The following is a 21,127-nucleotide window of genomic DNA, read 5'->3' on the forward strand; positions in this document are numbered from 1 at the left end:
TCCAAACAAAATCTGACTCTTGTATCTTGCATTAGCATTTCCTTCAATGGTGTGAACTTTCACAACAATGAACAAGTCTGGATAAGGTGATAAGCAAAATTATAATCTTACCTTGATTTCCTTTTTGCCTGAAAAAAATAGTAAATATAACACACACTTCAATAATAAAAAGTATTCTCACATGTCAAATTGTTTTTTGCAAATAGATCCTATTATGTTCAGGAATGTTTATTGCATATGAAAATATAGCAGGATAATCAAATTCCTAGCAGACCCAGGACAAGCCTTCATTGCAGGGGAATGGCTCATGCATTGTAGACAATCTAGTATCCTTGAAAGCTTCCAGAAGCATTCATCCCAGACTCATTGTGAGAGACTAGAACTTCTGCATAAATTTCCAAGACATCTCATGAGTTTCTAAGCTCCATGACCTTCAGCTACCCAGGGCTGCCACCACCATTGCCCCCTGCTCTAGACTCTCCCAATTGAACTCAACTAACTTCCTTCTCCTACTTCACAAATCCAAAGCCCTCCTATGTAGAAATGACACAGGATGAATGTATTAAAGTTGGAGGGGAGCTAGAGCTGATTTAGCTAAACAGATACACTTTGCTATAATTATATAAAAACATACTATGCCTCAATAATCAAACTGCAAAATGAAGATGCTCTTATGCTTTTGTAATGTTGGTTCAGAGTATGTATGATATTGACACTTTACCACTTAATACCATGCACATAGTAGGTGTGTTATAAACAGTAATCCTAAGGAAAGGTCACTGTCTCCTACCAATTTATTCTTTCACAGATTTTGTCTTTGCTGTTTGGGGGATTTTTTTTAAAGAAGAATAATAGTTTCCTTGAACAAGTGGTTGACATTCTGGTTTATAAAATTCATAACTGTCCTCTACCTAAAGTTGATATTCAGACATTCCTCTTGTGTTTCAGAGAGGGAATAATTTCTGTCAGCTTTTTCAGTGAGTTAACATTCCTTGATAAATGTAACTTACTGTGCTATTTTATTCACTAAATCGTACATTATGTTCAACTCTTGTGAGTGTCAATAGATCACTGGTTTAATGGAGTGTGATAAGTGAGTTCTTAATTACTTATTGTTCTCATTAATCTCTTATCACCCAACAAGAAGATTTGTAAAATACACAAGCATAATGTTTTACCGATAGCACAGGATAAAACACAGACACCAAGAAAAGAAAAGAAATAAAACTTTTAAAACTCAGTAAAAATAAAGCCTAGAGCATCACATACTAGAGTCATATTGACCAGTCAAAAACATTACAAACATGTGATTTGGTTTGTTTAAATGCCTGTGATTTTTAAAAAGTCCTTTGAGGGACAATTTCCTGGCCAGAATGGATTTTTGCCCTCCCCACTCAGCAGTGTTTTAAGACATCCTAGGTCTTTTAACTAATAGACAGCAATATTTCCCACTGTGGCCATGCACTACACTGCTATTTCTGTGAGACAGTGGTGACTATTTGGTCTACTGTGAGCCTCAAGTACTCTGCAATATCAAGGAATATCTTTTGGAAGCAGCTGTGTGTCACACTATTGCTGCTGTTCCACCAATGACAAAGAGATATTTGCCTGCTAATCTAAAACATATTTGGTGTAAAATGTACTTGTAGGGGGGCAAATGCACATCCCTTTATTTCAAGCAGTTGAAAAGAACCCTGGAAATACTGAGGAAATTGTGCATGTCTCTTCTGAATAGTAAATCAATTGCTTTACCTTTCCTCTTTTCTGTCATTGCAATAGCCACAATGCTATTTTGGATAACTATTTCAGAGAGAACATTATTAATCTGTTCTATTGCTGTGGATATCAAAGATTAGAATGTTATAATTTAACTGAAGCCAAAAGCTAGAGTAAAAGAAAGATTTAAATCCAGATGTATTGAACCCTAGTTATATTCTCTTCACATAAAACCCTGACAGACTCTTTAATGTGAATGTAAAATGCCTTGCAACACAATCATTCACAACTGTATCTTCTTCTTTTCTTTTCTTATTTTTAATTGTCAAAGTGATGTACAGAGGGGTTACAGTTTCATACGTTAGGCCTTGGGTATATTTCTTGTACTGTTTGTTACCTCCTCCCTCATTCCCCTTTCCCCACTCCCTCTTTCCCCCTTCCCCAGTTCTAGTAGCTTGGAAGTATAGTTTATGGGGTTCTTTAGGTATAGGATCGTGACATTTGCGAAGAACAAAAATATTCAGTTGATTGGTACCAAATGGTTTTTCAATATTACTTTTGGAGTCATTTGTCTTTGGTCCTTTGCTTTTTATCCTTGGTCTCTCAATTTTGATATTCCCTTTCATTTCTCTCATTCTAATACCAGTATATACAGTATTCAGTGTATTCAGATGAGATACAGTAATAGCACAGGTACAACCACAAGAAGGGATACAAAAGGATCATCAATAAAAGAAACTACAGTTTCACATGGCATGTTGAAAGTAATTACAACAGTGATATAACACTCATTTCCATAACAGGGAGTTCATTTCACTTAGCATCATTTTATGTGTTCATAGGGGCATAGCTATTAGGCTCTTATGATCCTCTGCTGTGACTAGTCTAAACCTGCACTAATTATTCCCTTTGAGTGAAACCATAGAATCAATGTTTCTTTGGGTCTGTCTCACTTCACTTAGTATAATTTTTTCCAAGTCCTTCCATTTCCTTACAAATGGGGCAATGTCATTCTTTCTGACAGTGACATAAAATTCCATTGTACGTATGAACCACATTTTCCTTATCCTTTTGTCTACTGAGGGGCATCTGGGTTGGTTCCATATTTTAGCTATGACAAATTGTGCTGTGATGAACATTGTTGTGCTGGTGGCTTTAGTGTGTTCTTGTTTGTGGTCTTTTGGGTAGATGCCCAAAAGTGGGGCTGCTGGGTCATAGGGAAGCTCTATGTTTAGCCTTCTGAGGAACCTCCATACCGCTTTCCAGAGTGGCTGAACAAGTTTACATTCCCACCAACAATGAAGTAGGGTTCCCTTTTGGCCACATCCCCTCCAACATTTGTCATTGTTAGTTTTCTTGATAAAGGACATTCTTACTGGGGTGAGATGGAATCTCAATGTTGTTTTGATTTGCATTTCTTTTATGGCCAGTGATGTAGAACACTTTTTCATATGTCTCTTGGCCATTCTCATTTCTTCATCAGAGGAGTCCCTTTTTAAGTCTTTAGCCCACTTGTTGAGGGGGCTGTTGGTTCTTTGTTGTTTTATTTTAGAGGAATTTATTTTTTTAGTTCTGCATATACTTTAGATATGAGGTCTTTGTTTGTTGTATGGCCTTTAAAGATCTTTTTCCAATCTGTGGGCTTTCTGTTTATCTTGCGAGCTATGTCCTTTGCCCTACAGAAGCTCTGTAGTTTGATGCAGTCCCATTTGTCCAAACTTTCTTTGATTTGTAGCATTTCTGGGTCTTTGTTAAGGAAGTTCCATCCTGCGCCAAGGAGCCCAAGTGTTCCTCCTACTCCTTGTAGTGTTTTCAGGGTGTCTTTTTGATTTCGAGGTCTTTGATCCATTTGGAATTGATTTTGGTGCAGGATGATATATAAGGATCTAGTTTTAGTTTGTGGCAGGTGTTGAAACAGTTTTGCCAACACCATTTGTTAAAAGGGCTATCTTTCTTCCAGCCTATTTTTTTTAGTTCCTTTATCAAAGATTAAGTAGGCATAGTTCTGCGGGTTCATTTTTGGGTCTTCAGTTCTGTTCCATTGGTCTTCAGGCCTGTTCTGGTGCCAATACCAAGCTGTTTTTATTTCTATAGCTTTATAATACAGCTTGAAGTTGGGTATTGTAATTCCTCCAACACAGTTCTTTCTGCTTAGGATTGTTTTTGCTATTTGTGCTCTTTTATTGTTCCATATGAATTTCCAGATTGCTTTCTCTATTTCATTAAAAAATGGTGTTGGGATATTAATGGGCATTGCATTGAATCTGTAGATAGCCTTTGGCAATACTGCCATTTTGACTACATTAATTTTCCCAATACAGGGGCATGGGAGGTTTTTCCATTTCCTTAGTTCTGCCTTAATTTCATTTTTCATGTTTTTAAAGTTCACATCATAGAGGTCTTTCACTTCTTTGGTTAATTCTAGGTTTTTTGTGGTTTTTGAGGCTATTGCAAAAGGAGTTGCTTTTCTGATTTCAGCCTTGGCCTTCGGGTCATTGGCATATAGAACAGCTGTTGAGTTTTGAGGGTTTATTTTATATTCTGCTACTTTGCCAAAGTTTTGGATCAGCTCTCATAGCTTGGGAGTAGAATCTATGGGATTCTTTAGGTATAGGATCATGTCATCTGTGAAGAACAAAATTTTCTCATAGGGTTATAATGGTAAATAAGTAACTACCGAATACAGGGCTCTGGGTTGGTTGTATATTAAAATTGTATTCTTTGGGGACACCAAATCTGATTTTATGTACAAAAAAGAGAGGGAAGATATCTGTATATAATTGTGAACTTCTAAGATTTATACAACAGTGCTTGGTAAGGTCTGCTTTGGGTCTTAAACGGTGCTCACAGGTGCTCATAGATTGCCATTTCCAATCTAAATGGGCAGAAGAAGCACAAAAATGATGCAAGCCACAGAATCTCATCTCTCACACAAAACAAGCAGGAAGCAGAGGAGTCATTCAAAGATCTAGAAGAGAACCCTCAAAATGCTCTACAAAATCTGCTGATAAAAATGTTAAATGAAAAGTTTGAATCAATACATCAATTCGTCCATAAAGTAATAGAGGATTTCATGGCCTCCACAAATAGAAAGATAAATGAAATTCAAGAGTCCTATGAAAAGATCGCTACCCAGCTAAAAGATTTGAGAGACAGCACTCAGAACCAAATTAATGAAGGAAAGTCCATACCTAAGAGAAAATTATAGCAAAGACATGGAAACATCAAGAAAGACCAGTCAGAAGGAAGAGAGATTCAAAATCAAGTAGCTAGCCTACAGGCCAGAATAGATAAAGCAGAGGATTGAATCTCAGGAACTGAAGATTCCCTAGAATATATGGAGAAAGAACAAAAACAATACAAAATCAATTCAATTAGCAAAACAGATTACTCCAGGAGCTTCAAGATACAATCAGGAAGCCCACTTTAAGGCTGATAGGTATCAAGGAAAACCTAGAGAAAGAAGTCAATGGATAGGCAACCTGTTTAACAATATTAGCCGAGAACTTCCCAAATATCCAGATGGATAGGCCTATCCAGACACAAGAAGCATTTAGAATCCCAAACTGACCAGACCAGAATAGGACATCCCACCAACACATTGTGATCAAAACAGGATCAAAAGAGTACAAAGAAAGAATCTTTAAATCTGATAGGGAGAAGAAAATAATCACATATAAAGGAAAAACAATCAGAATTACCCCCAGACTTCTCAGCAGAGACCATGAAAGCAAGGAAAGCCTGGAATGAGGTATGCCAAACCCTAAATAAAAATAAATATCAACCAAGAATACTGTACCCAGCTAAACTCTCATTCATAGCCGAAGGTCAAATAAAAGTCTTCCACAGTAAGGATAAACTGAAACAATATATCGCCACCAAACCAGCTTTACAGAAAATCCTCAAAGATGTACTATACAGGGAAAATAGTCAAGATCACAATACAGACAGACAAATGAACCCTAAATAGAAAACCAGAATATTAGATCAAGAATTGGGAACACACAGCTTTTAACAAGATAGCTATAATGAAAGGAACAAACAATCATCTCTCAATCCTAACTCTCAATATTAGTGGACTTAATTCTCCAATTAAATGACATAGGCTCATAAGATGGATCAAAAATCAAGTTCCATCTTTTTGCTTCCTCCAGGAGACACATCTATCCAGCAAAATCAAACATCTTCTAAAAGTGAAAGGCTGGAATAAAATCTACAAAGCAAATAGCCCCCATTGCTGGAGTTGCAATCCTAGTATCAGATAAAATTAACTTCAAGTTAAAAATGATAAGAAGGTTACTACATACTAATAAAGGGATCTCTCCTACAGGAGGATATAAACATCCTAAATATCTACACCAAATACAGGGGAACGCAACTCCATCAATTAACATTACTGAGTCTAAAAACACTCATAGGCCCAAACACATTGATAGTTGGAGACTTTAACACTCCACTGTCACCTCTGGACAGATCAACACACCAAAAGCTGAGCAAAAAATCACAGAACTAAACAACTGCATAGACCAACTAGACTTAACCAACATCTACAGAACATTCCATCCAGCAACACCATAATACACATTCTTTTCAGCAGCAAATGGGACATTCTCCAAAATACATCACATCTTAGGGCACAAAGAAAATCTGTACAAATTCAAAAGTATCAAAATCATTCCCTGCATTCTCTCAGACCACAATGGAATAAAATTAGAGCTCAACTCAAACAGCCACCACAGAAAATCCTACAATTCATGGAGACTAAACAACACACTACTGAACCATCAGTGGGTCATTGAAGAAATTAGAGCAGAAATCCAAATGTTTATGGAATTAAAACAAGATGAGGACACAAATTACCAGCTCCTTTGGGACAGAGCAAAGGCAGTACTCAGAGGAAAATTTATATCTTTGAGTGCCTACATCAACAAACTGGAGAAACAGCAACTCAATAACTTAAGGAAGCACCATAAGCTCCTTGAAAGAGAACAACAAGCCAAACCTCAAACCAATAGATGGAAGCAAATAATTAAAATCAAATCAGAATTAAATGAATAAGAGTAAAAAAAAATTATTGAAAGAATCAACAAAACAAAGAGTTGGTTCTTTGAAAAAGTTAACAAGATAGACCCCTAGAAAATTTGACCAAAAAACGAAGGCAGCACACCCAAATAAACCAGATCAGAGATGAAACAGGTAACATCACCACAGAAACAACCAAAATTCAGAACACAATAAGGGACTACTTTGCATTCCTTTATGCCAACAAATTCGAGAACCTGGAAGAAATGGACGATTTCCTACCAAAAACTGATATCTCCAAACTCAACCATGAATATTTAAACATTCTAAACAGACCCACATCCAGCATTGAAATAGAAATGACAAGAAGAGATCTCCCATCCAAGAAAAGCCCAGGTCCAGACAGATTCACAGCAGAATTCTACAAGGCCTTCAAAACAGAACTCACACCAATATTTCTCAAACTCTTCAATGAAATTGAAAGAGAAAGTTCATTACCAAACACATTCTATGAAGCCATTATACCCCTCATCATAAAACCAGGCAAGGACTCATCATGGAAAAAGAACTATAGACCCATTTCCCTGATGAACATTGATGCTAAAAATCTCAACAAAATTCTGGCCAATCAACGTCAAGAGGTCATCAAAAAAAAATCATACATAATGATCAAACTGGATTCATCCCAGGTATGCAAAGTTGGTTCAATATACGCAAGTCAATTAATGTAATCCACCACATCAACCGGAGCAAGGTAAAGAATCACATAGTTATATCCCTAGATGCGGAAAAGGCATTTGATAAAATCCAGCACCCATTTATGATAAAAGCCTTGGAAAAACTGGGATTCCAGGGAACATTCCTGAATATAATAAAGGCAGTCTATGACAAACCAACAGCAAGAATAATTCTAAACGGTGAAAAGCTAAAGCCATTCCCTTTAAAATCAGGAGCAAGACAGGGATGTCCACACTCTCTCTCCTCTTCAACATAGTACTAGAATTCCTAGCCAGAGCAATTAGGCAAGAAGAAAACATAAAGGGGATTCAAATAGGGAAAAAATGAAGCTCAACTCTCTCTCATTCTTTTCAAAGATTGAAATGCAGTTGTATACTATGGATGGAGCTCATAGGCAAATGCAAAGAGAGTCATCAGAATCCTGAGAAAATAAATGGCTTGTTAAAAATATTTCATTATTATTTCATATAAATTATTCAATGGCATGTAATAAAAGCCCATATCACACAGCATGTAAGAGATGGACAAAGCATTCCAACTTTATTGATGGCCATATCCCAAAATTTCCCCTGCGAGAGTGCTTTGTGGTCCTAGGACTGGTCATGTCAGTTCCAAAATGCCTGACAATATGATTTACCCAGTTGTGAATGTCTCTGCCTGTACTAGTAAATGAAACCACTTGGGACTCATATCTTAAATCTTTCTGGTTTTTTTTTTATTTGATTTGGCTTGGGTTTAGTGGAATCACTTAGGACTCAGATTTTAAAAATGTTTTTTTGTTTGGTTTGGCTATTATTTGTTTGCTTTTTGAGATTACATCTTGTTATATATCCTGGGCTATTCTGAAACTTCAGCCTTTCAAGTGTTGGGATTATAAGTAGGTGCTACCACACTTAGTTTTGAAATGTATTAAATGGCATGGCCAATAAAGTAAAGGCATAATAGAGTCAGGTATCTCTCTTATCAATGTTCTTATTCTACTGTTCTCTCATACTCCCTCTATTAAACACAGGGAATAAAGGCAAAGATGAAGTGAATGTTCCTTCCAGTATATTGATTCATATAAAATGAAACGATCAAATAACAGCTTCTAAAAACACACTCAATGAGTTATGCATTATCAAACTGCCGCTTGATGAACTGATCCCCAACTACTTGCAACCTAACCACAGTATGCCCTACCTCAGAGATGTGCCTGCAACACAGTTGCTATTATTGCCTGTATTCAAAGTATACAACTCAAAGCAAAGTCTGCTTGGAAGACTATTCGGGCTGTGGGTGAAAAGCACTCATCTTCCCTTACAGCTGAAGCAAGAATAGTGTTGGCAGTGGCTATCTTTCTGGCGGGTGAATACATACGGAGAATGAAGTTACACAGAGTAAAACAAAAGCAAGGTATGGTTGAAAACACAGAATATATGATTTTAAAGGCATCTAGGTCTTCAGCATCATGAATTGATGCATTCTCTTTTAGAGATCACCCACACTAGGCTAAAAGATATGGCAAACCATTTAGCATATTTTTCAGTGGCACACAAATGCTAGGTGTTTTTATTTTTGCCAAGTAAATGCATAAATTTTCACCAATATATTATGTTTGACTTAAGACCAATCATTTCTTCTTTTCTTCTTCAATTCTCACTGCTTTTATTGAGTAAGCCAGTGTGACCAGTACACACATTTAAAATGAAATTTAAACGAAAGCAATATATACAAAGGTAAACTTAACTACAAAGGACAGAGAAGGTGTTATGAAAGTAATATATTTGTGACATTAGGAAACACTTTTCCGACTGCCAAATGCCAACATATTAAACTTATTATAATTCTTCAGTTTATTCTGACTAATAAGTGCTTCTCTGTGGGTTCATGAATAGGCCTTGATTTCAGACAATCAGCATACAGATTCAAAGAAGACAAGTCTTTAATAACAAGAGATACTTTTGCCCCAAAGAATATAGAATATTATTTATTAACTCTTTTTCCAATAATGATTTATTTAAATTCTCCTCAAAACTTTTCTTTCATCTAACACCCAGAACCATGCCATCATCCCAAATCTTATTAAAAGATTATTTCCATAGGAAGTTCAATATCATGAATTTCATTTCTCTAAATAATCTTTTTTAAACTCCAATTCTACTTTAAAACACTTTGATCCATAGGTTATGTTCATTTCGTTTAAGATGAAAGACAGTATTTATTTTATTTCCTCATTGTATATTCAGGTCTGTATTAAACAGGGAAATAAAGGCTCTGTTTATCCTCTGATCAATTTACTTGGTCTCACCCTCACCATTAAGACTCATTTACATAAGAAAAAGCAATTTCTAAACATTGCAAATATTGAATATGATTTTTCTCCCCCTCCAGCTATTAGAGATACATGATTAGTAAAGCTATAGGAAGAGATGCTGCTGCTAGCCATGGCTCCAAATGAAGAGGAAGAGTGCAGCTAAAGAATTAATTTTAGTAGTATGTTTCCTCCTGAATACAGAAACCTATAAGAAATCATTTGTTCCAAACCCATTTATTCTGGGATGAGAGTACAAAATACTGGCTCCCTCCAAAATACTGAGGGAAGCCTAAATCTGAAAAGTCTCTCTGAGAGTCCTCCAAACCTGCTACCTAATTCATGAGAATTTCTACAGGGAAATTTAGGCTAAATATTGCATGGAGAAGAGAAAAAAAAAAAGGTAGGGAGGTAAAGGAAAATTAGTACTAATGGGAAAAAGACACATTTTTCCAAACCCTAGAATGTAATTTAATTGCCCCTCAGAGGGCAGGACCCAACTCCAAGAGTAAACTTGGAGTATGCTTTATGCATTCCAGCTCTGGCTGATTTTCACCAAATTTCCTTCCTAAAAGGTGTGTGGCTGTATTGATTGAAACCCTACCCATCTGCCTGAGTTCAGTTCCAACCCCTCCCCCACAGAGATTCCCTAACTTGTCCTGCTTCGACTCAGTCTTCTTTGCTGAAAGGTGATGACAATCTGCTTCTTCTCTACTGTGAATCCTCTTTTACTCAATCTTTTTAATTGCTATTTATGGCCACTTACTGTCTTACCTGGTAAGTTATGAACTCGTTCTGGGAAGGTTCTCTGACTTATTCTACATTCTATCTTACTTAAGCACTTTGTACAATATAAGGCATTGGTACTTAAGAATTGGTAAATGGATGGCAAAGAGGAATGGATAAAGAAAATATTTAAGCTCAAAAGCCAGAAATTTTTTTCTTAAACAATCAGAAGGTAAAATCTTTATAAAGACTGTGAAGTAAGACAAAATTGAGGCTGTTAAAAACACACTGTACTGCCACTTGCAGTGTTAATATTTAAAACTGAAAATCATTCATAGGTTTCAGATTGCACAAAAATAGGCAGCAGGTGGGATTTGACCCACATGTTGTAATTTGCCCACCTATGAGTTACACCATTTAAAGAACACATTCATTTAGAAGGCTTGTGTTTAATGAATCACTTTTAATTACATGTTTAGTCCTTGCAATTGCATGCAGCCTATAATTGTAACACATAATAAGTGTTTTTCAGCTATCAATACCTAAACCTGATTATTCTATTCTTATTTTCAGACCAATTTAAACCTCTCAGCTACATGATTCTCTTAATATTTTACTTTGTATTGCATTACTCTATAAAATCTCTATTGTTATGTTCTGTGAATTTACCAAATGTTTAAGGGTGAAAATTATATGATCTTTCCGGTAATCTCAGTAGTATAGTTCAATGATAGAGAAGTGGCATGAGAAAACAGATTCAACAACCAGTAAGTCATCCAATTTACTTGGTCAACTAACCACACCTACCCAGAAGGGAAGTCCAAGTTACATATAAGAATGACTAATCTCTTCCAGGAGAATTTATATGGAAAAGTCTAGCTTAAAAGGGACAACTATAGACTTTTAGCTATTTTCCCATAATGGAGTAGTTAGTGGCAGACTTGTCCTCCAGTAGCAACTACAAAATTTGCAGGATATATAAGTAACTAATTTCAGATATTGGATGGCAGGCAAAGAAGTCTATGATTGCTAGGGAAATAGATGCAAACATAGACAACATGGAGTCATGACAGGCCCTGATAACTGGATTTTCTTTAAGAAATTCAGTGGGCAAGGGTGAACCTAAACATAAGATGGAAATAATGAAATAAGGAAACAAAGATCAAAACTCAAGGAGGCTAAGGCAAGTGAAATCTGTGAGGCCGAAACCAGAGAAGACAGGTGAAAAGAACTTTCAATGTCTTCATGGAAACCTCCTTGAATCTTAATACCAAGAGGCATAAGTACAAGGCTAAAACCTCCATGAATCTGGACAAAGAACAACTAAGTGGCTGTAAGATAGATCACTTTCATACTTACATAGTCTTTGCAAGCAAGCCTTGAAGAGAACTATGGCATGAGTATACTTTTGGATCAAAATTACTTTTGGATCAAAAATGCATATGCCTAAAATTGTGCCATGTGGCCAAGTGGTAATAATGTCAATTACTCTAATACATGGGATTTTGTCTAACTGCCCCCAGAAAGAAATATTTGGAGGATAAGAAACTTATTTGGGGAAAAATTAACAAGATTTAGTGTTTAACTTGTAATTACCAAAAGCTATTAGGAGGTGACAATTGTTTCCATTCTATTTCATTGTACCATCATCAGTACCATCACTACCATAGAAATAAGTACAAGATGTACTTAATAACTGGAAGATCCACTCAAGACCCTATTTAGTCTTTTAATCCTCTTGATTTCAATATTTATGAAAATCAAAGTTCTTGTTGCTATGTGTCATCATTTTAGGTTCTCTTTCTAGCTCCCATACCCACTTTTCCCTCCCAGTGTCTTTGCTTAGGAATCTTCCCTCTCTAGCAAAATATACCTTGATTCCACCCACTTCCACTGCTTCTAAATTTTTAAATTCTACCAAGAAAGTCTATTCAAAGAAGTGAGGGGCTGCTGAAATAGGAAATATTCTACCTTTTTTGATGTAAGGTATTTTCATTAAAGCAGTGATACTTGGCAAAATGTTTTAAGAGTAGAAACTTTCTTTTGAGAACTACTAACCCATATGAGCTAGTTCTTGAAGGCATAATGGTATGTGTGAGGGGGAGGAGGCGAAGGAATTAAAAGCCAGGATAAAATCATACTTGTGATAGTATTCAGTAACTCTCTTCTAAAGAACATCAATGATAGCCAACACTTGACTTTTTTTTTTCTTATTTATTGTCAAAGTGATGAACAGAGAGGTTGCAGTTTCATATGTTAGGCCTTGGGTACATTTCTTGTACTGTTTCTTACCTACTCCCTCATTCCCCCCTCCCCCTTCCCATTCCCTCACTCCCCATGAATTGTTCAGTTGGTTTACACCAAATGGTTTTGCAAGTATTGCTTTTGGAGTCGTTTGTCTTTTTATCCTTTGTCTCTAGGTTTTGATATTCCCTTTCACTTTCCTAGTTCTAATACCAGCATATAGAGTTTCCAATGTACTCAGATAAGATACAGTGATAGTGTGGGTACAAATTATATCCTATCTAGGACACTTTTTAGAGGGTTTTATAGTTTGTATGTCTCCTTGAAAGTTTGAAATTCATCAGTTTGATGATATTAAGTGGTGGGTTTTGAGGAGGTGCTCAGGCCTGGCTAAAGTGACTAAGGATCCTTTGAAAGAGGCTTCATGAAGCATCCTTTAGACTTATTTCACTTTTTGCCGTCTGCTAAGTGAGAATTCAGGACAGCAGCCATGATCCGGCAACAGAACTAGCCAGCTTCTTCATCTTACACATTTTCTATTCCAGTTCTAGGATCACTTGTTCTTTTAAAAAATTCACTTTGTTTCCAATATACTCAGATAAGATTACAGAGCTAGAGTAGGTACAACCACAGGAAGGTGATACAAGAACATCATCAATAATAGAAGCTACAGATACACATGGGACGTTGAAAGTAGTTACAACTGTGATATAACAATCATTTCCATAACATGGAGTTCATTTCACTTAGCATCATCTTATGTTACATGCTCTTCATTGTATATAATATATGCATGTATTTAATATTAGACTATGCCCATATAAATGCATATATACAGATAGATTACATAGAAATACACACATGCATAAACACTTATATACATATAAGTATCACAGATACACATATATGCATGTTGCACACATATGCATATACATACAATGTATGCACATGTATGACATACATATACCAGCATGTATGATGTATATGTGTATATAATATATAATATATATAATATATATAATACATATAATATATTATAATATATAATATATATAATGTGTATAATATATCTCATACAAAATATACTATGTATGTTATATTCTAATGCAATTAAAATTTTTAGGGTGGCAAAAATATTAACTACGTTGATTTAATCATTATGTATTTATATCTTGTACTAAATTGTCACATTATATTCTATAAACTGGTACAATAAAACTAATGATTTTCTGAGAAATCCTAAAAAAAAAATTCACTTTGTGGAGTTAGAAACAGTATTCTGAGATTACCAAGAATATTAAGAACCACTTACTGCTACTGTTTGTAAGTTTTTCAGTGTTTAGTTTCATACAAATCTGAATTGTTTATATGAGTATTTCCAGTCGAATTGAGCTTTTTAATTTATTTTGCCTTGCACTCATAAACTGACATGTTGAACTGAAAACATCGGTATAACTAAAGATACATTTAAAAAGTAATGTTATATAATCCAAAAAAGGAAAAAAAAACTGCACTGAATTGAGTTGTTTTTACTTTCCTCACCCCCCCGATGATTTGTCTCTAATACTGTTTACAACTTAACAGACAGCTAAATGTTTCTCAGATAACCAAAACCTAATTCTTTACAGAACTGACATCCCTTTCAAATATCTACTCCTTGTGACACCTTCATCTTGTTTAATACAGGAACATGGCTGGGGCAAGCCCCTCTCTTCCAGCATAATTACTACCCCAGAATTTAATCCTCAAGTAAACATTTCCTTTCCAACATATTTATGTGATAGATGAGGAAGCTGTGGACACAAAACTGCAATGACAGCTTATTGTGATTAAGATTATACCTGGCTCCCCTTAGAACCAGGACATTTACCATAAAGTGAGGGAAGCATAAGGCAAAACCTCATTTACATAGCTACTTCTAAAGCCCAGGAATAGTTTCTAGCAATATGTTTCTATTACCAGTTGTCCTTGGGAAATTTTTGCAAGTATGTAGGTTTAATAGAATTGACCATGGCACTGTCTGACCCTACTACCATCTCCTCATTTCATGTCTGAATCAGGCGGCATTAAAAAGGTTTTGAGGACCTGGCTGAGAGAATACTGTGCTACAAATGCAGCACTCCTCATGTCAATGAACAGGAACATGCCTTCTCTTGACATATTTAAATGTACTCATTAAATAAATGAGTTAAGCATAAACTAAAAGTTTGAAGGACTTCAGACCACAAAAGATATAATGAGTGATTAAATCAATAGGAATTATTCAGATAGTCACAAAGGACTTGTGGAAAAAAGTGTTCAAGTTCTACTCACATTACTAATTCATTAAAAGTAAAAGATAAACTTTAAATTAAATTGAAAATAGACTCATGGTGGTAATTGCTAAAAATCAATTAATGAAAAAAGAATGAATCATATGCACACATTGGCAACTTCTCTTTCTTACTGCCTTCACAATGAAATACTGACAGTGACCAAGATAATATAAAACAAACCACCATCAGTAAAAGGATGTTCCTGAGAAACCTACTTAGTGAAGACCATCCATTTAAAAAGTATTTAAAATTAGTTACAGCTCCCTAAATTTTAAATGCTCTGTGTGTTACAACTCATGTGAAAGAAACTGGATAATAGCTCCCCAACTTCAAAAATTGTTAACATTACATGACCCAAAAAATAATGAATTTGAGAAGCTGAAAGAAAATTTGCTAGCTCTAATAAAAGAAACCAATTTTGATCTATCAGAGGAGTCCCTTCCCGACAGATTACACGATTAATGTCTTTTAAAAGTGAGGCAAAAGAAGTCTTCACAATAGTTCAGAATAGCTCTTATCATTCTTAACAGTAATCCTTGTAACAATAGTTCAAGTACAAGTACTCTCTGTGCCAGATACTAACGGATAAACAAGGATGAAGAGGAGAAATTTTTGCTCCAGATTTAGTAGGACAGAATTATAGAAAACAAACAATATCTGTTGAAAACAAATGTACTCAAAGGAAAATGTGAACAATTCATACCCATTTGGGAAGGCATTGATGGTTTCTTTCAAAATTATTAAAATAGGTGCTGGTTCTAAAGGGATAAAAATGATTTACAAGATAGGTATGAAATATAGCACATTCCAGGAAATAGGTGATAACAAAGGTGATAAATAAGGTGATAAATAAGGTGATAACAAAAATTGGAAGCAAAAATTGTGCACTATGTCAAATAACAACAGGTAATTTTGTGTAGCTAGACTATAAATTGGGCATTGGATAGACATATTAGGAGGAAAAAAGGCAGGCACTCGTGGTACATGCCTATAATCCTAGCTACTCAGGAGGCTGAGACTTGGCTGACACCAAGGTTTAAAGGTAGCCCAGGCAGAAAAATCTATCCAATTAACCTGCAAAATGGTAGACCAGAGACATGACTCAAATGATAGAGCAACAATCTGGAGCAAGTGAGCTAAGAAAGAGAGCTTGAGACACTGAATTCAAGCCCTAGTACTAATACTAAATAAATAAGTAAATGAACTTATGAGTGAATGAATGAATGATTGAATGGGTTGGGATCAGAAAGAACATGAAAATCTGAGTCTCATTTGACATTTTTGGAAGTAAAAATGGATATACTGTAATGCACTTTTTCCCTAAAGCAAAGAAATTTTATTACAGAGAATCAGTTTAAATTGAAAGGGAATAGTTTACTCATTTTATGAAAATTCTGCCCTAAATTAGTCAAGATGAAAGTTTGTAACTTAACAGACGTATTTTTAGAGTAGTGTCATTTACTATATCATATATGGGAAAGCCTCTCATTAAGGAACTTCTGTGAAGATCCAATCCATCTTGCTCTCGACAAATATTTTTGGCATACATACAGTGTGCTCTCACACGGTATTAGTTTCCAGAGAAATGTGGGAAAGTCCTGGTGGATGTATACTCTGACCCTCAGGGAGAATTCAAATTAGTGAAGAAGATGTACACAAAGTGATAACTAGCAACCCATCTTCCTCATAACAGAGAACAGAAGACAAATTTATTAGTAAGACAATCAAGAGCATTGTAGTTCCAAGCAACAAGTAATTAAATTTAGCTGGAAGTGGAATATGAGCTGCCTTCTAAACCTTAGATCTACCTATTATTACTTACTTTATTGTTATTATAAAGATGATTTATGATTGTAATTGCCTGAGTCAGGAAATGAGTATATCTCCTTTCATACAGTTTTCCCTCACTGTCTCCCAATTCCTCCTTCCCACCTCCACTCATGAGTTTCATCAATGTCCAGGAAGCTCCTGCTGCACATTTTCACCCTTTCCCTTTGAGCTCTGTACCCTCCCCCCATGACCTTCCTGAAGATATACACAAGAATACACCATACATAAGGTAAAGAAGAAAATCACGAAAAAATTAAAAAATTTAAAGGTACACTTTTGATGATTCGGTGCATGCACCATGGAAGATGGATCTGGAGACAATGATAGAAGAGAGGCTTGCAGTAGTCACAGGAGAGCTTATGAAACTTGACCTCTGGTGGTGAGTGAAAGAGAGTGGAAAGATAAATGTATGGTGCACTGGAAGGTAGAAACCAATAGAACTTGACAGTGGGTTGTGGATTGGAGCTATGGTAATAGTAAATCCTTCACACTTTCAAATTTAGGTACACATTGCCAGGGGAAAATATAAAATTTAGACATTCCCTTTGTTCTTTTTCATGAATAAAGTACATCTAATTGTATTATTCCTTGCCCAACTGTCTTTTCAAAAATTCTTTTCATAACCTGTCTTCTTTCAAGGAAATACAAATGTAGGAGAAAATGAAGGGCTTTCTCAAAACTGATTGCATCAGGAAGCTATTGAATAGAACATAATCTTATTTGTTGATTTTCATGGAAATTTTGGGTTCTGCTTCATCCTAAACCTCTTAAACTGACACTCCTCAGTCTTTTCTCCATAGTTATGCCCTTGTTTTGCAATGCACTTATTAAAGTGCTTGATTGCAAGAACTCTCTATCTGATTACAATACCTTATAGTTGTACGAAACGTGCAAAAACTTTCATAGCCTCTTAGTCATAACTGCATAGTAATTGCTCCTAAGCAGGATGTTCACATGCTCTCTTAAAGCATCCAGAATAGCTTATGAGGCAAATCATAGGCATGATGGAATGACAGAATTCAGATGACAATGATGATGATTTAGACAGAGTTCAAATTGCACCTGATTCAGCCAATCAATCATCACTATGCTAAGCCTCGAGAACATAGAAAATTTTGAAAACTATTCCCTACCTTTCAGTTGGTGTCCTTTAGAATAGGAGACACTCTCTTACTGTTTTGTGCATTTAATGTTACAGTAAGTGATTCAAACTGAGCCCAATACAGCTAAGCCTTTGGAACAGAAATCAAGTACTCTGCAAAGGAAAAGGGAAGTGGAAAGATTTTGTTGGTTCTTGAAAGATCAGTTTGCTTAGGACTGGCTGCAAAGAGGAAGTAGAACACAAGCTCAAAACAGTGCAGTGAGCCTAAGGCACACCAGAAATAGAACAGATGCTGATTTTGGTGAAGCATAAGGGACATTTTAAGAAAGATTATGACTAGGAAGGAAGGACCTGTGAAAAATTGTTAAGACACAAATGTTACAGGCAAGCAAAGGTACTAAAATCAAAGACCAGAAGGTAAAATAATCCAAGTAGAATTCTTATGGAGATAAAGTGACTGGATTACTGAAATAGGAGAGCAACACCAGTGACAAGATGGGAAAGCATGAAGCTATTCTAATAAGAGGTAGTGATGGAAAAAATCATTAGGATAAATATAAAATGCCTCTGAGAAGGAGGCAAAGGGTTAATGGGGCTGTTTTGAATATTAGAATGTGTAGAATAACAATTTTAAGGCCAAATATTTCTAAACTGCTTATGTTAAATTACAATAGGTTATTTTCTTTACCCGTAAAGTATTATGGTTTTTTTCCCCTATATTTGGATGGTTCTATCGTATTGTTTAAGCTAACTATATCAAACAGGAAAGTTGATCATTGTAAAGTTTCAGACTTAATTAATTTTCATTTGTTTTCAAGAGAATAAAGAAATACAACTAGCAAAAATACAGTGCTTACATTTTATTGATTTCTATTTATATTAATAACTACGTTGTTTTATCTGTTTATTTACTGACATATTTATTTTTCTGTGGCTTGTCTATACATATTCTTTTCCATTTTCTGCTTTGTTTTTGTTTTTTGTTTTTTTTGCCAGTCCTGGGGCTTGGACTCAGGGCCTGAGCACTGTCCTTGGCTTCTTTTTGCTCAAGGTTAGCACTCTGCCACTTGAGCCACAGTGCCACTTCTGGCCATTTTCTAAATATGTGGTGTTGAGGAATCGAACCCAGGGCCTCATGTATACGAGGTGCACTCTACCACTAGGCCATATCCCCAGCCCTTCTTTTCCATTTTCCATTGAGTTGGATTTTCTTGTTGCTTTTTAAATATAATCTATTAAAGAAATAGGTCCTTTCTATGTACTTAAAATATATGCTCAAATGAAGAAATGAAATAAAAATACAGATAGATGATTTAGATACATATACACGTATATACATAGGTACATAGATAAAAATAGATATAATATTTAGGATAACATTTGAATTTGTTTATGGTGTTGCTAGTTTTAAAAATACATCATTAATTTAATAGTAATATAACAGCAGGATTTTGTTTTATGGAATTCTTGAAAATGAATTATTTTGTAATAGCCCCCCCCCTTTTTTTTGGCCAGTTCTGGGCCTTGGACTCAGGGCCTGAGCACTGTCCCTGGCTTCCTTTTGCTCAAGGCTAGCACTCTGCCACTTTAGCCACAGCCACAGCCACTTCTGGCCGTTTTCTATATATGTGGTGCTGGGGAATTTAGCCCAGGGCCTCATGTATATGAGGCAAGCACTCTTGCCACTAGGCCATATCCCCAGCCCCAATAGCCCCATTTTGTATACATTTTTGCTGCTTTGATTCAGTTTTAATAATTTTCATTTTTCAAATAAAATCATTCATTCTGTTCTAATTTCATATTTTATTTCCATAATGATCTATAACATAGTCTAATAATTATCTTACCTTTAACTTCACTTATCAGGTTTTTCCATTTATATTTTCATTTTTAATTTTCAGTATTTCTTATTCCATATTCCTTTTTGTTCTTTAGGTTAACTAGTTGTTGGTTTCTCCAGTAAGGAGTTTGTGATTTATTTAATAATTATAGCTTTCTTTCTTTTATTATCCTTTTTAGGAAGTCTTTATTTTTCCGTTGTGAATAGTATTTTCCAGTGATCCCTTATAATTTTAAGTTTAATAATTTTTTTTGTTTTGTTTTTTGCCAGTCCTGGGGCTTGAATTCACGGCCTGAGCACTGTCCCTGGCATCTTTTTGCTCAAGGCTAGCACTCTACCTCTGAGCCACAGCACCACTTCTGGCCTTTTCTGTATATGTCGTGCTGAGGAATCCAACCCAGGGCTTCATGTGTACGATGCGAACACTTTATCGCTAGGCAATATTCTCAGCCCCGAGTTTAATAATTTTTATATGCCTAATTGGGATCTATGACAATGTATTCCTCACCAAAAGAAAGAAAAGCATCAGATACACTGCAAGGATCTGGCTTTTTCTTTTTTCTTTTCTTGTTTTTTTTTTTTTTTTAAATAAAGTACCCATTATCTTAAGTAGATAATGTCCTGGGCATTTTTCTTTTTAAGTTTTTAATGTTCCATAATGAACATTCCAACTACTTGTCTGCCAAGTTACATTATCACATATAATGACAGCAGTTGTGTTGTAAAAAACCACAGTCAGGTTGGATGTACTTTAGAAAGCTAAAATTAAGCTTTGTGTATATTTGTAAGACCTGATATAGTATGTCCCATTATCCTGTTGGATTTTACTCTTGTTAAAAACAGTAAACTTACATAGCAAATGGTGGAGCATAAAGTTTTACCAAAAGTATAAAAGTAAAAGCTCTTAAGGATTAGTGGAGTAGAATTGTTACGTAACCAAATCTTGTGTTCAAAACATGGAATTAATCATAACCTAAAAGAAGATAATAGGAATTGTTAGATCTTTTGTTACATAACTGTTGTAACTCTAGGCATAATGAATTCATTTGAAACGCTTTGAATTTTTTTTTCTTTAAAGTGGAGCTTATACCAAAACAAAAAAAAAAAAAATATCACAACTTGCTAGGTAGGATGTTCAGATGATTGGTGTATAATATTTTTTAAAAAACATTTTGGTCATAAGTTTCCTTTAATTGATTTTCTCATTTGTTAAGGATTTCATTTTAAGGTTTAACCTGTTAAGTGAGTTGAAGGTTTTATAATTTGGTAATACTGGATTTCAAGTCATTTTCAAGATGAAA

The 21,127-nt window shown here is 35.2% G+C and overlaps 1 long non-coding RNA gene across 1 annotated transcript; it reads right to left on the reverse strand.

Moving 5' to 3' along the window:
• Positions 1 to 1,222: 1,222 nt before the first annotated feature.
• On the reverse strand, positions 1,223 to 21,121 carry LOC125350675. Its single transcript, XR_007210791.1, has 3 exons — positions 20,424 to 21,121; positions 13,951 to 13,957; positions 1,223 to 1,236 (listed from the first exon to the last, which is right to left on the reverse strand). It is a non-coding gene; the product is annotated as an uncharacterized LOC125350675 (long non-coding RNA).
• Positions 21,122 to 21,127: the final 6 nt, after the last annotated feature.

The sequence above is a fragment of the Perognathus longimembris genome, chromosome 4, assembly GCF_023159225.1.
Source record: "Perognathus longimembris pacificus isolate PPM17 chromosome 4, ASM2315922v1, whole genome shotgun sequence".
Lineage (NCBI taxonomy): Eukaryota > Metazoa > Chordata > Mammalia > Rodentia > Heteromyidae > Perognathus > Perognathus longimembris.